This window comes from Columba livia, chromosome 7 (assembly GCF_036013475.1).
Source record: "Columba livia isolate bColLiv1 breed racing homer chromosome 7, bColLiv1.pat.W.v2, whole genome shotgun sequence".
Lineage (NCBI taxonomy): Eukaryota > Metazoa > Chordata > Aves > Columbiformes > Columbidae > Columba > Columba livia.
The window spans coordinates 31,121,957-31,134,133 of NC_088608.1; the positions used below are offsets into that span (position 1 = coordinate 31,121,957).

Below are 12,177 nucleotides of genomic sequence, written 5' to 3' on the forward strand. Positions count from 1 at the left end.
CAGCTGCAGGACAGTATGGTAAGCTGAGGAAGCTTGTGCAGAAGAGAGGCAAGTCTAATAAATGGCTGTGTCAGTGTGTTCAGGGGTCTTGGTCCAGTGAGGGTGTCCTGTCCTTGGGAAGGTGGTCTGGGAGCAGGGCACAGCACGGAAGGGGACCTGGAGGTGATGGGGCAGGAATGTGACCAGCAGAGAGTTAGGGCTGGCACAATGGGCTCTGTTAATGACAGGGAAGTAGGACAGCAGCGGATGAATGCTGGAGACAGCATTATATAATGTCACAAAGGTTGGATTATGAGCACAAAGAAAGTGCTCTGTTAGCTTGAGGGTGGGTGATGGGTGTGTTTTAGAGGCAGGATTCACCTCTTGGCTCCTTCAAGTGCTGCGTAAGGTGCTAGTAGCCTGCATGCAGCCAGAGGCGCAGGGCAGTGTAGGCTGAAGTGAAGCTGTGCTGAAGGAACGGGCAAAGGAACGAGTATCTGAAGAAGGGGAAAGAAGGCACCAACTGGTGCGCCGCATATAGCCCACGGCTGACTTAGCACTTGTGCCGCATTGCCCTCCTGCTCAAGGTTTTCTAATTCTGTCCCAGACGATGTCAGCGTCCCCCAGCAACTGGCAGCAAGACATACAAGGCATTCCTCAGAGAGCCTGTGAGCATCTCCGTCACCCCCCGCCTTTCCCGCAGGAGGGACGGCGCAGGGGGAAGCGGCTTCCTAAAGGTGTGCCTGCTTCTCAGCTCTTGCTGGCTGACTTAGGGGCTGCCTGCAGCTCATGTTCGGGCTGCTCACCTTCCCAATGCTGTTCTTCTGTCGTTCCCTGTAAGGAAGAAGTGTCACCTAAAGTGTTCTTTGCAGCTTGCTTTTGATTGTCCTGTAAAGCTTGCTTTTTTTTTTTTTTGGGTGGGGAGGGAGGTTGAACCGTCTCAGTTTCGTCTGCATGAGCATCAGTTTATAGATCACTGAGCAACCAGGCTCTGAAATGTAAGTGCCTGGCTAACTGGAGACATTCAAAACCCGCCTGGACACATTCCTGTATAGCCTCATCTAGGTGTTCCTGCTCTGGCAGAGGGATTGGACTGGATGATCTTTTGAGGTCCCTTCCAATCCCTAACATTCTGTGATGAGCAGGGCTGTGCCTGGCTCCCACTTCCCAGCTCCTTTGGAAGGGGCTGAAGTTGGGGCAGAACACATGTATCAAATCCCACCAGGCAGGACTCTACCAAAGAAAGATGTGCCCAGACTGGTACTATATAGTTTTAAATGTAAAGATTAAGCACTGCATAAAATGCTAATCCTAGCCCACTCTTTCACACTACATAAGATAAAATGACCTGGTGCTGCTTTGGGCAATCAGGATTCCTGTAGCCATGGGCTGCAGAGATTTGCTGCCTTTCCCTTACTCTCTTTTCCCTGGAGCATGCAGCAGAGGAGTTAAATTACTGCCCATTTAAATGAACTGTGTCCTGGGTCCCATTTTAAGCTAATAGGAGATGCAATGATTTCAGACTTGGAAAGGGCATTAAAGGATACCAAAGTCTATGGCACAGAGTCCTCACATAACTGCATTGCCTGGCAGATTTCATTGTGACTTAATGGGGCATTGACCTCCTTCACTTTTTTCTTCCCTCTAATTTTTGTTGTGAAGTGCCTCAGAAGGTCTTGAGTCAGCCCAGGATCTAAAGGCCAAACTATCTAGTGAAATCAATCATGCGGCTTAACGTGATACTGGTTAAGTTTTGCTGATTTCTGTTAGGGATATTCTGTGCTTGAAGTATCACAAAACTCAAAGATCATGTCTGTTTTTAGTGAATCTGGTACCATCACAATCTAGAAGTCTCTTTCTCTTCAGTCCTCAGTAAGACTTCTTGATGATATGTGGATAGCCTTCAAGATGAAGCTTGGAGGTGTGAGCATTGCTTTCTGTGATCATATGTTCTCTGTCCTTGTCATTGAAGTCCTGTCTCTGCCAAGCATGCAGTCTGCATTTGCTTAAATATTGCTAAATGCCCAGACAATGTAAAACATGTTTGAGACACCAGAACACCCAGTGCTCTAATTGCATGCATGAGTCTTGGTTTTGTAATTTAACTGCTATGTAGCTCAGTCACATGCAAACCTTGAGACAAACCAGCAATAGAACAAAGCTGCTGGCACTAAAATTTTTCAGCTATTTACACATTCATGGAACCTATGTAGGTTTCAGGTAATACTTGTGCATTTTTTTATTACCTCAACAAAGGTTATGTTCTTTGGGGAGGGCTACAACTACACTATTGTATGATCAATTGTATTGTGTGTATCTCAGAAAACTGTTTTAAGAGTCCAAGTAGTGTTGTCAAGGCTTATTTAGCCCTGATAGAGATCCATACAAGTATCTAGAACATAATCCATACCGTGGTTGTCTGAGTGGATGCAAATGAGCACAAGATGAGCTCCTCCTTTCTTGTGAATCACCATGAGTGTGTTTCTGGGCATCTTGTGTACCACCTTAATGTGCTTTTTCACTATCTGTAAAAGTGTCTGTATCTAGAGAATCCACACGGAAAGATGGGCCTGACATTTTGCTTTGGAGGTTTGAGAACTGGAGGCCATTGTGCCTGGTAGCACCCCAGTTGTAGCATCCCTCTATAATTGATGCTGCACCTTTGGTCCAGCCATCATGGTGCTCAGCTCAATGTTGTCTTGGGATGTGCGTTCTTCCATAGCACAAGGCACTGCGTCCTCTTCTCCCAGTGCCTGGCTCGTGGCTGCAGAGTTGTCCTCCAATCAGCAGGCAAAGGAGCCTGCAGGCAGGGCCTGGCAGGGTCTCCGCACACTCCTCTAAACTTAGCCAAGCTGTCTCAAAACAGCTGTGATGGAGCTTGGCTTTTTTTTGTGTTGTGCTTGGAACACCTCTGTTTCCAAGGTGTGTGAAAAACTTTGGTAAAGCACTGCAAAATCCCCCCGTTGAAGCTGCTCATGGATACAAGCCTGTTTTTGGGGGGAGCAGTAACGTATACGTGTGTAATGTCTCTACCCTAGGACCTGTCCAGTAGCTATGCTGGCTTTCTTTAAATAGCCGCCTACTTCTGCACCCCTTATTTAGCTGTAAGGAGGCAAGTGACATGGTGATGCTCAAGAATGTAATTTCATTTCTCGTGTGACCTATGAGATCAGAGGTTGTTAGCAGGAGATATACAGGGACTCTTACAGAAAGTGTCACCTGGAAATCCTGCGCAGCTGAGCAGGATGTCAGAGCACAAGGGCTGAAGGACCCATTTTTGGGGGACTCTGTGGCCACAGAGAGTGACTGAGCACCTTAAATGCCCTATGAAAGCTTTGTGTGCTCAGTGCTTGGCAGCCAGTGCAAGCTGTCTCCACCTCTTTTAACTATTACATTTTTAAAAGTTGCTATTTCATATAGGATGCATCTAATCAGGACTTTAGGAGTCCACCTCCAGAGTGCGTTTTGAGCAAGGCTTCAATTTCAGCCGCTTCTGCTTGAATAGCCAGCCCTGAGGGGTTTTCTCCTTGTTAAATGTCTGTCGAAGTCAGTTGCTTTGCAATATGAGATGACTTCAGAGCTGCCAGCTAGAGGCTTATGACATACTTAATGAAGACTGTTACCCCCAAAGGTAGTTCAGAAATGCCTGTTATTTCTATTAAATGCTTTCGTCCCAAACTCATCTCTCCCAAGCAACTTGGTTAAGCCCACAGAGCTGCAACAGTTGGCTGAGGGCTGCTGTGTGTGTACGTGCAGGTGTGGTGTGACTTTTATTTATAAACCCTTTTGCTTGTAAGTTTATTTCTACCTCTCTCCTTGAGAAACTTTGGATCGTGGAAGTGGGGACAGCAAGTGCAGTTGAACCCTAAATGCCAAAGCTGATTTGTTTGTAGAAAGAACAGTTTAAATCACACTAGTAAGTACAGTGGAAAAATTCATCACTCCTGAGGGCTCTGAAATAAGTGGGAGATCAGATCCTGAAAGGTGATGCTGCCACGCAAGAGTTGTCTGACACAAACTCCAACCTCATGATGTCTTTAAATTAGTTGTGCCACCCTTTTTGTTTGGCAATGGTCTCATTTGAAATTATTTACCCATTTATTTTGGCAAATGGGTATTATTTTCTGGGTTGTTTGAGGATGGATAAACTTAACTATTCTCAATTTAAAATCTGGACCATTTTGATTAACAAGTAGACTACATAGTATTTTTATTTCCTGCCTGGCTTGTTTAACTCTCAGAATGTGATTCTAGCAGAAAAATTTTGTGATAACAAGTTCATCATTAGTGTTGAGCAAATATTTTGAAAAATGTTTATAAAGTAGATAGATTTGGTGAAGACTTTTGCCAAAGACTGTAAGTCACTTCAAAAACGTGGAAATTATTTAGAAACTCAAGTGTGCCTTTTATAGTAATTTGTCAGGTATGCTTTTCATCTCTCATGTAGAAATGAACCTCTAGTTTCTGTTATTTGCCTGCTATTTCAGCAATAGTCTGTGGCACCTGTACTGTCCCGGGAACACTGAACTCCAGCAGCGTTTTGCAGCTGGCGGGATAAAATGAAATAAAGTTGGCTTCCTCACAAAGGAGCTTCCTGTGCCTTTGTGATCTCAAACACCTTGTTGTAGCACAAGTGTAACAGGATGATCCCTGGCAGGTGTCATGCTATGCACATGGGATCCACGGGGCTGTGTTTTCTCAACAGGTCTGTTGCTGTGAAGCATTTCTGACTGGTGGCTACTGGCAAATGCTTTGTTTTGGCACCTTCATTGGCGGTGTGTTTTTTTTCCTGGTAGGCATGTAAAATAAATAACTTAGCTGAATGTTTGAATACTTTTGCCTAGTAATAACATGAAACTGTATGTGTTCCAGTAAGCATGTCAGTGCTTTTCCTTTAGAAACTGTTGTGAAATCATTTGTGTGTGTTTCAATTTGTCCTCGTGAATGTTACATACAAGTAATGATTGACAAAAATGTTTATTAATTCTTATTGTGCTTAAGTGAATTGGCAGGGGCAAAGAAGATTGCTTAGAATTAAATTCTAAGCAACGATTTCCTGGTTTTAATGCTGTTTCCTGCAATGAGTGTACAGGCTTCTTATTGTGATAAAATAATTTTGAGATAATTGAGAGATCTGAGAATCAAGAAATTTGAAAATCTGTCTGTGGCTATGGGTGGAACCTTCACCTTGTTGGATGTGTCTCCCAAAGGGTGGGAAGAGGTGTACCATTAGGAACCTCCTTCCAGTGCTGCCCTTCTCCCTCTTCCCAAGTTCAGTGTTGGTTTAGCACAGGTTTTATAGGATAGCTTGCAGAGGGGGCCTGCTCTACACCTAATGCCATAGTTACCAGCCTGTGAGCTTTGAGGCTGGAATGTCATTTTTGCACTTGCTGCTTTTGGAGTTGGGAGTATCTCCCTCCTGTTTGTTATTTTTATGATCTGAAATCAATTGGAACTCTCTCTTTTAAAAATACATGTGGCTTATGCTCCTTTGGAGCATCACTGTAGGGAAGTCCCCAAGGAAGCTTCCAGTGTGGATGCAGTTCCTGCCATCATCTTCTCTTTGCATAATTTTTTTTTTTCTTCTTGCATTTGCCTTTTGTTGCCATTATGGAGGCAAAGTTTTTATTTCTCCTTCTGAAAGGTTCAATTTCGACAAATATTTCGTATGGTGTTTTTATCAGTTTAACAGTATTTAAAGAACTGTAATCAAGTCTCTGTCTGCTGTGGGCTTTAACATTTAATATAAGTGTGCTGCTAGTCCTGGGTAGCACATTTGCTTCTCTGCCTGAGGGTGTTGAGTGCCGAAGCTTGCCCGCACCCTTAGCACATATAATTTAGCAGATATGCTTTCTTCAAAGTAGAGTTGAACACTGACATTCCTCAGTTCTTAGTTCACTTGGCAAGTGTGTTTTGTCCCACAGTTCTGTCCCTTCAAAGGGAAGGAGAAGCACAGCACGGTTGTGAACACTTGTTCACCAGCAAGCGCCGAGACCAGAAGGAACAGAGTTGTGTGCTTGCTGCAGCTCAGGATTAGACAGCTGAAGAAAACGGTCCATCAGAAAGTAGCAGGGGCAGCTCTTGGGATAAGACAGCATCTGCCAGGGGGAACGTGTGGTTCGCAGTGTCAGCAGCTGAGGGCTGCTCTTCCCTGCCATGTGCTCCAATGCAGACCTGCGTTCCCTGTTATCCTTTGCTCGGTAACAAGGGTGGTAATTGTTATTTATTGGCCAAGGATTTTAGTAGTCACAAGTGGTTTTCAGAGACTAGCTCTGCATTTTCAGAAAGTGACAAACACTCTTCTTAAAAACAACAACAAAAGATGGACACCTTCCCTCATCTGCCTGGTGGTCTCCTTTCATGGATTTTTAAGCTGAGCATCCTTCAACTTGAGGTGTCTCAACTCACTTCACTTTGAAAATCTGTCACTACAGATGAGTTTTTAAAGAACAAGTGATAGCTAAGTCTGCTTCTAATTGTGTCTCTGGGGCCACAAGAATGTGTACTGCACTGTATGTTGTATGTTGCATGATTAGGGTTCAAACTAAGGAGGAAAAAAAAAAAACTATTGGGAAACACTGGTAGGAGGATGATAAAAGCAAAGACATAAATACAGCCAGGCAGTCTGGTAAGTGGCTTCATAGCATAGAGAGAGCTAGGAAAATATGTGCAAACAGGATTTTGGTAGCCAGCACATTGAAGTGGTATTGCCTGCAAATGCTTGGGTGCTGTATTGATGGGAGCAGTTTAACAGGAGTCTGTCACACCTTTCCTTTATGAGCTCTGGGAGCAGGACAAGTCCATGCAGTGGCTGCTTCATGGGACCTGAATTCTCATCCCAGTGCTGCCATGAGACAAAAAGTGCTCAGCCCCCCTGGAAAGCAAAGATATGGGGAATTTTATTACTTCCAGTTCAGTTTAAGAAGATTATAATTCAGTGTGTTCTTCAGCTCCCTGTTTCAGGGTCAGAAGACGTTCCTGGTATGCCTTTTTAAAAATGCATTTGTTCAGTATGTTCCGTAGAGATGGAGCTTTTCATCCTCTCGGGGCCAAACTGCCAGCTGAATTTTTCTCTCTTCTCCCAACCCTGCATCACATCTAAAGGTTATGTCCAGTGATTTAGCTGGAGCTGAAGAAAATGTTCCCAACAGCTAGTGGGGCTCTTGGAGTGCCTGACCTGTTGCAGAAGAGATGGTGAAGAGATCCCTGCTGTTTTTAATACCTCTCTGACAGTCTTGGCCAGCAAACGTGATGCACTTAATTATAACTCCATTTTCATGAAGGCAAATGACCTTTACAGCAGTTAAGTAAAGCACTTCAAACTTCCATGGTCCTTTTAAAGAGGTAGTGACAGTTTCCTTGCTGCTGGGCTGCATACTCCTGGAGGTTCATATGGGGTGGGCTTGTACATGAGCAAAGGACAGGGTTGTGATCCACATGGTAACAAATAACACTCCATGCCAATTTCCCTGTGACCTACCCTCCCAGAGCTCTTCTCCTGCAAGCTCCTGGGGCTGGACAGCACTAGCTGGGATGCTGCCTTTGTCTTGATGGCTGTGAATCCAGCCAAGGCTCATCTCATTGCCAGGGTGGTACCTCCTGGTTGTGAAGTAAAGAGAATTATCAGTGGCAGAGCATGGTGATAAATTAAACAGGAGAAATTATTCAGATGTTCCTTTACCTGGGAAATGAAGAACTTTTGTAAAGACATTTTTTCCCCCAGATATTCTCTCTCAAGACTTGGAAGGCATAATATTGGAGACATAGTATTAATTTTGCACTTCTTTTGGTTCTGTATTGCTCTTGAGCATTTTGAAAGTGCTGTCAAAATGTTACTATTTTCAGTATGGCAAATGTGAAAGAGGCGTCTTCAGATTTCAAGCTTTAACTGGGGTCCTTGTGTGATGTGCCACACCAAGAAATAATAAGAAACCATGCCTCAGAGCTGCTGGAAAATGAACAAAAGAAATGGGAGAAAACCAAAGCAGAGAGCAGCAAAATGACTTGTTGCAGGAGCACCAGCTTGGTGGTTGCAGACAGCAGAGGGAGACTTGTCTGCTGAGTCCCAGTCCAAGGCAAGGCATGTCTGCTGAAATGAGCTGTCTCACCTGGGCAGCTTTCAGATATCTCCTCCAGCCCCATTCTCCAAGTTTTTCCTTTTGATGAAATTATGATGCTTCGAGAATTGTCAGGTTGTCATATAGAGACTTTGTAGGCTTGAGCCCAACCCTTTGGTGGTCCCAAGTAGATGGAGGCTTTCTCCCAGATCTTCATGGATCTACCAAAGCTGCCTTCAAAAGTGATATGGAGGTACTATCCTGAGCTGATTGGACAGAGGAGGTAGTTGGAGCACACCTGAAAAGTGATCTGTTTGGTGTCAATGCTGTGTCTCCTGATCAGATCAGAAGCGGTGGCAGGATGGCATGTGAAACTCCCATCACCTGAAATTATTAAAGGCTCTGTTCTGTCTGCATGAGCAGAGCATGAACCTTTTACAGTAGAAAATGTGCTGAGGCTAGTAACTCAGGGAGGTTTTCTTTTTCCAAATGGTGGAATTCATTGGGAAATTTATCCCTCATTTTACCTGAAGAAGATCTAAGTTGCATGTGGATCATTAAAGAGTTCTGTTTAAGTACATCTAATCCATTTGCTAACTGGATAGTTGGCTGCAACTTCTGTATTCTGAGTAATATGATTCACTCTTCTTGGCCTGGTTTACTGAGGAGGTGAGGCTTAAGAATTTGCCTTACTCGTGCATATTGCTATATTTCCCCAGTGATATTTCTGCCTCTCTAAGGCTATTTCAGCAAAATTAGGAAGAAGGATAGAAGTGTGAGAAGGTGATCACCTTCCTATAGGTTATGTGAAAACTGCAGCTGGGAAGAGTCCCAAATAAGGCCCTCTTATTATAAAGCACATATATTTAAATCTTAAAGTGTGAAAAGCAAGGAAATAATGTTGGGCCATTTTTCTCTTGGTATGGAGAATCTCTTTATTTCCCCCTTGCTGATACTGCCTGTCATGAATCAGGAGTGTGGGAAGTAAGTGCTCCTTGGTTTTCCAAGGCAGTAATTCAGCACTCAAATGCATAGACTATTCAGTAGAAGGCTAAGTGGTTATTCGGAGTGAATGAATGAGATTATTGCCAATGAAAACCAGGGAATTGGAACTATTGGCATTGTGGAGATAACAAAAGAGAGGAGGAAAGATAATGGAAGGTGATTGTCTTTTTTTAAAAAGGGACTGTGTGCTCCTGAAACCCTGACATGTTTGTAGTCATTTAGGATCCCTACATCAGGCTCTGTTTGTGTGCTTGTAAAGCCCGGGGTCAGCCCTGCTGGAACAGGATATTTCCTAGCTTTGGGTGGTATAAACACCTTGGAGTTTATTCTCTGTGGTGATGAACTACCAGGGTTTCCCAAGTGCTTCCACTGGCAACTTCCCACTTCTGGTCCAGAGCCCAGCTTCTTGCAGATGAATTTGTCAGGCTTGTAAATACTAAGTGCTGCGGTCTGGTGGGTTGGTGAGCCCTATTCTGGGAACCACTGTGCTGTATCTTGGTGTGGCTGTCACCTACCTGTGACCCGCAGTGATAAATGAGCTACAAATTCCTCACAGGGTTATCCCTGGATGTAGGATATACTCTCATCTGAAGTTTGTGTTTTATGGTAATCTTCTCATAGTCACTTAGACTCTGTCTTCTGAGGTATCTGTCGTTTATTTTTTTCAGCCACTTGTTAAAATCTGATTGAAGCCTTCCTCTCCACTACTGGGAGCATCAGTATGGAGAAGCAGCACCTCAGTGACAGAGCAGAGTGCTACAGAACAGCTCCAAAAAGCTGCTGGGAATAGAGGAGTCCCCTGCAACTAAGGGGTGCTTTGGGTCTCCCATGCAAGGAAGCTGTTTGGCACTGCTGTGGTTTCCCCTTCACCAGTGAGGGGTATTCTTAAAGAGGAGTAGCTATAATAAAACTCAGCCAAATGGTGGAAATATGATCAACTTCTCAATTAAGCTGATTGGAGCCAACAGCCGCTATGTCAAACATTTGCTCCTGCCCTGTATGCAGCTGCGTACTACAGTGGAACTATTTATGGGCCCGGCTCCAATAGGATTTATAGACAGCGAAGTACTACCAGTGGATTCAGTTACTGCCCGGGATTGCTGCAAATGCTGCGGTGAACTGCAAAGGCTGCAAAATGAGCTTTTTGCAAGGGCTGCCTGACACATGTCCTGCCAACAAGAAATTCCCCAGCCATGAGGAGAGGGAGTTAAATGGTTTCCCACAGCCCTGCTCTTTTTTTCCCTTCTTAAGGCTCTCAAGTTGTTTTTAGCGCTGCTTCTCCATCACTGGCTGTCTCCCTTCCTGCAGAGAAAGGAGAGCAGTGTACTGTCATCTACAAGCTTCAAGGGTGGCCATTCATTACAGGATCTATTGTACATTTTGGCAAAATTTGTTGTCTTTTACCCTCTGAGGGAAGCTGAGGGGATGCATGGTGTCTGAGGGTGAAGGGTGGCTGCAAGGTGTCCTGTCCAGCACAGAGGGTGGCAAAAATGAATGGCTCTTGTGTCTCTGGAGTTCAGGACTATGTGAAAAAGGACTTAATCTTCTTCTCCTCTTTCTCCTGGCAACTCTTAACATCTAGATTACCCAAATATTGGGGATGAGGTTATTCTTGGCTGGTCCTGGGCTGTGCTAAAATGCTTCTATGAGCAGCAGGGAGGGCACAGGTTTCCTTGTGCTAAGCTGGTTTTGTCTTCCCCTTCCTGAGATGCTATAAACTGGATTTGTGAAATGATCCAGAGTAAAAACTACCACCCTCCTTCAAGAGGGGCAGCAGGGAGACAGAAACAAGTGGGTGAGAGTGAGGTGGGGAGAGAGGTAAAACAGAAGTGTCTTCAGGCAGCTCAGCTGCAGGAGGAAGCAGCAGGGACCACATGCTGAGGGTGAAAGCTGGCTTGAGCAACACTTGGGAGTACAAGTGGCTAAGGCAATAGCAAGCTCTGTCCTGAATCAGCAGCTGTGTTGAGAGCTGTTTTATTCTGCTTTTCCCTAACAGCTTTTGAGGAAGTGGTTTTGATTCCAAAACATCAAAAATCCTGCAGGATTTAAAGATGTGATTGTCCTCTTCAGGTCTCATAGCAGCCATGCATTGCACCTGCTCAGACAGGCAGAGATCTTCCTGCTCATCTGATGTTTTCAAAGGTCAGTTGTGCCAACAGGTGGTACCAGGGTGGTGGGTAGTGCTCATTCCCAGACATGTTCACAGTAGTGCCAGCAGAGCCATTGGCACAGTGAGCCCCTTATCTCCTGTCTGGGCTTGCAAACCATCACCCAAGAAAGCAATGGCCCTTTTGGGGCACCAGCATCCCTGATCCTCTCTCCAGAGCTGGGAAGGAGCTCTCTGAAGCTCTGTTGGTATGAAGTGGTATTCTGTAATCTTTGGCAAAGACAAGGGGTACAGGAGGGGTGGAAATATGTTTGTGTTAAAGGGGGAGTGGTGTTGTATCTGTTTTTAGCTCATGGTAAAGGGGTGTTTGATGAGGGATATTCTGAATGATGAAAGAGTTTGCTTCTTATTTCTAAAAGGGGGGGGGAGCAAAAAGAAAACAAAACAACAAAAAAAACCAAACACTAAAAACCACCTACCTGTCAGACCTTGCTGAGATTCTTTAATTAATGTACTGAGACTTGCTGTTAAGGTCAGGCAGAAACAGATGTATTAGCTAGGCCTGAAGTTTGATCAGCTGTTCAAAGATAATTAAACTTCCCCTGACTTCAATACTCAGCTGTTGTAGAAGGGTTGGATCCTAAACTGCTCTAAATCAGCTTAGCTCTGTGGGCTTTATGCAGCTCCAGATCTGGCCCACATAAGCAGTTTTTCCAGAAAATTACTGCTACTGAGAAAAGCAAAGATAAGGAGGAAAAACAAAACCAAAAAAGCAAGCAGAAGGTATAAGGTGTGTTGACTGATTCAGGGCGAACAGTCAGTGAAGCAACCCTCTCAGTTTCAGCTATAATCTGGAAATCCATGCTTACGTGTTTTGCCAAGGTTAATGAGCTGCGCTTGGCAAGTTGAAAGGTTCAGCTATAAAGATGCTGCCATATCCATCTGTACCAGCTATGATACTGAATTTGGGTGTTAGGTCTATGCTGCCCTGAGCTTAGTTGTCTGCTTCTTGCTGCATTGAGTTTGGAT

At 44.5% G+C, this 12,177-nt stretch overlaps 1 long non-coding RNA gene across 1 annotated transcript in view; it reads left to right on the forward strand.

Annotated features, from left to right (window-relative positions):
- The window catches only part of LOC135579875 (uncharacterized), a 40,491-nt gene extending 28,746 nt beyond the window's left edge, over positions 1–11,745 (forward strand). The window contains exon 3 of the long non-coding RNA XR_010473733.1: positions 11,038–11,745. This is a non-coding gene — a long non-coding RNA (uncharacterized LOC135579875). The remainder of the gene's footprint in view (positions 1–11,037) is intronic.
- Positions 11,746–12,177: the final 432 nt, after the last annotated feature.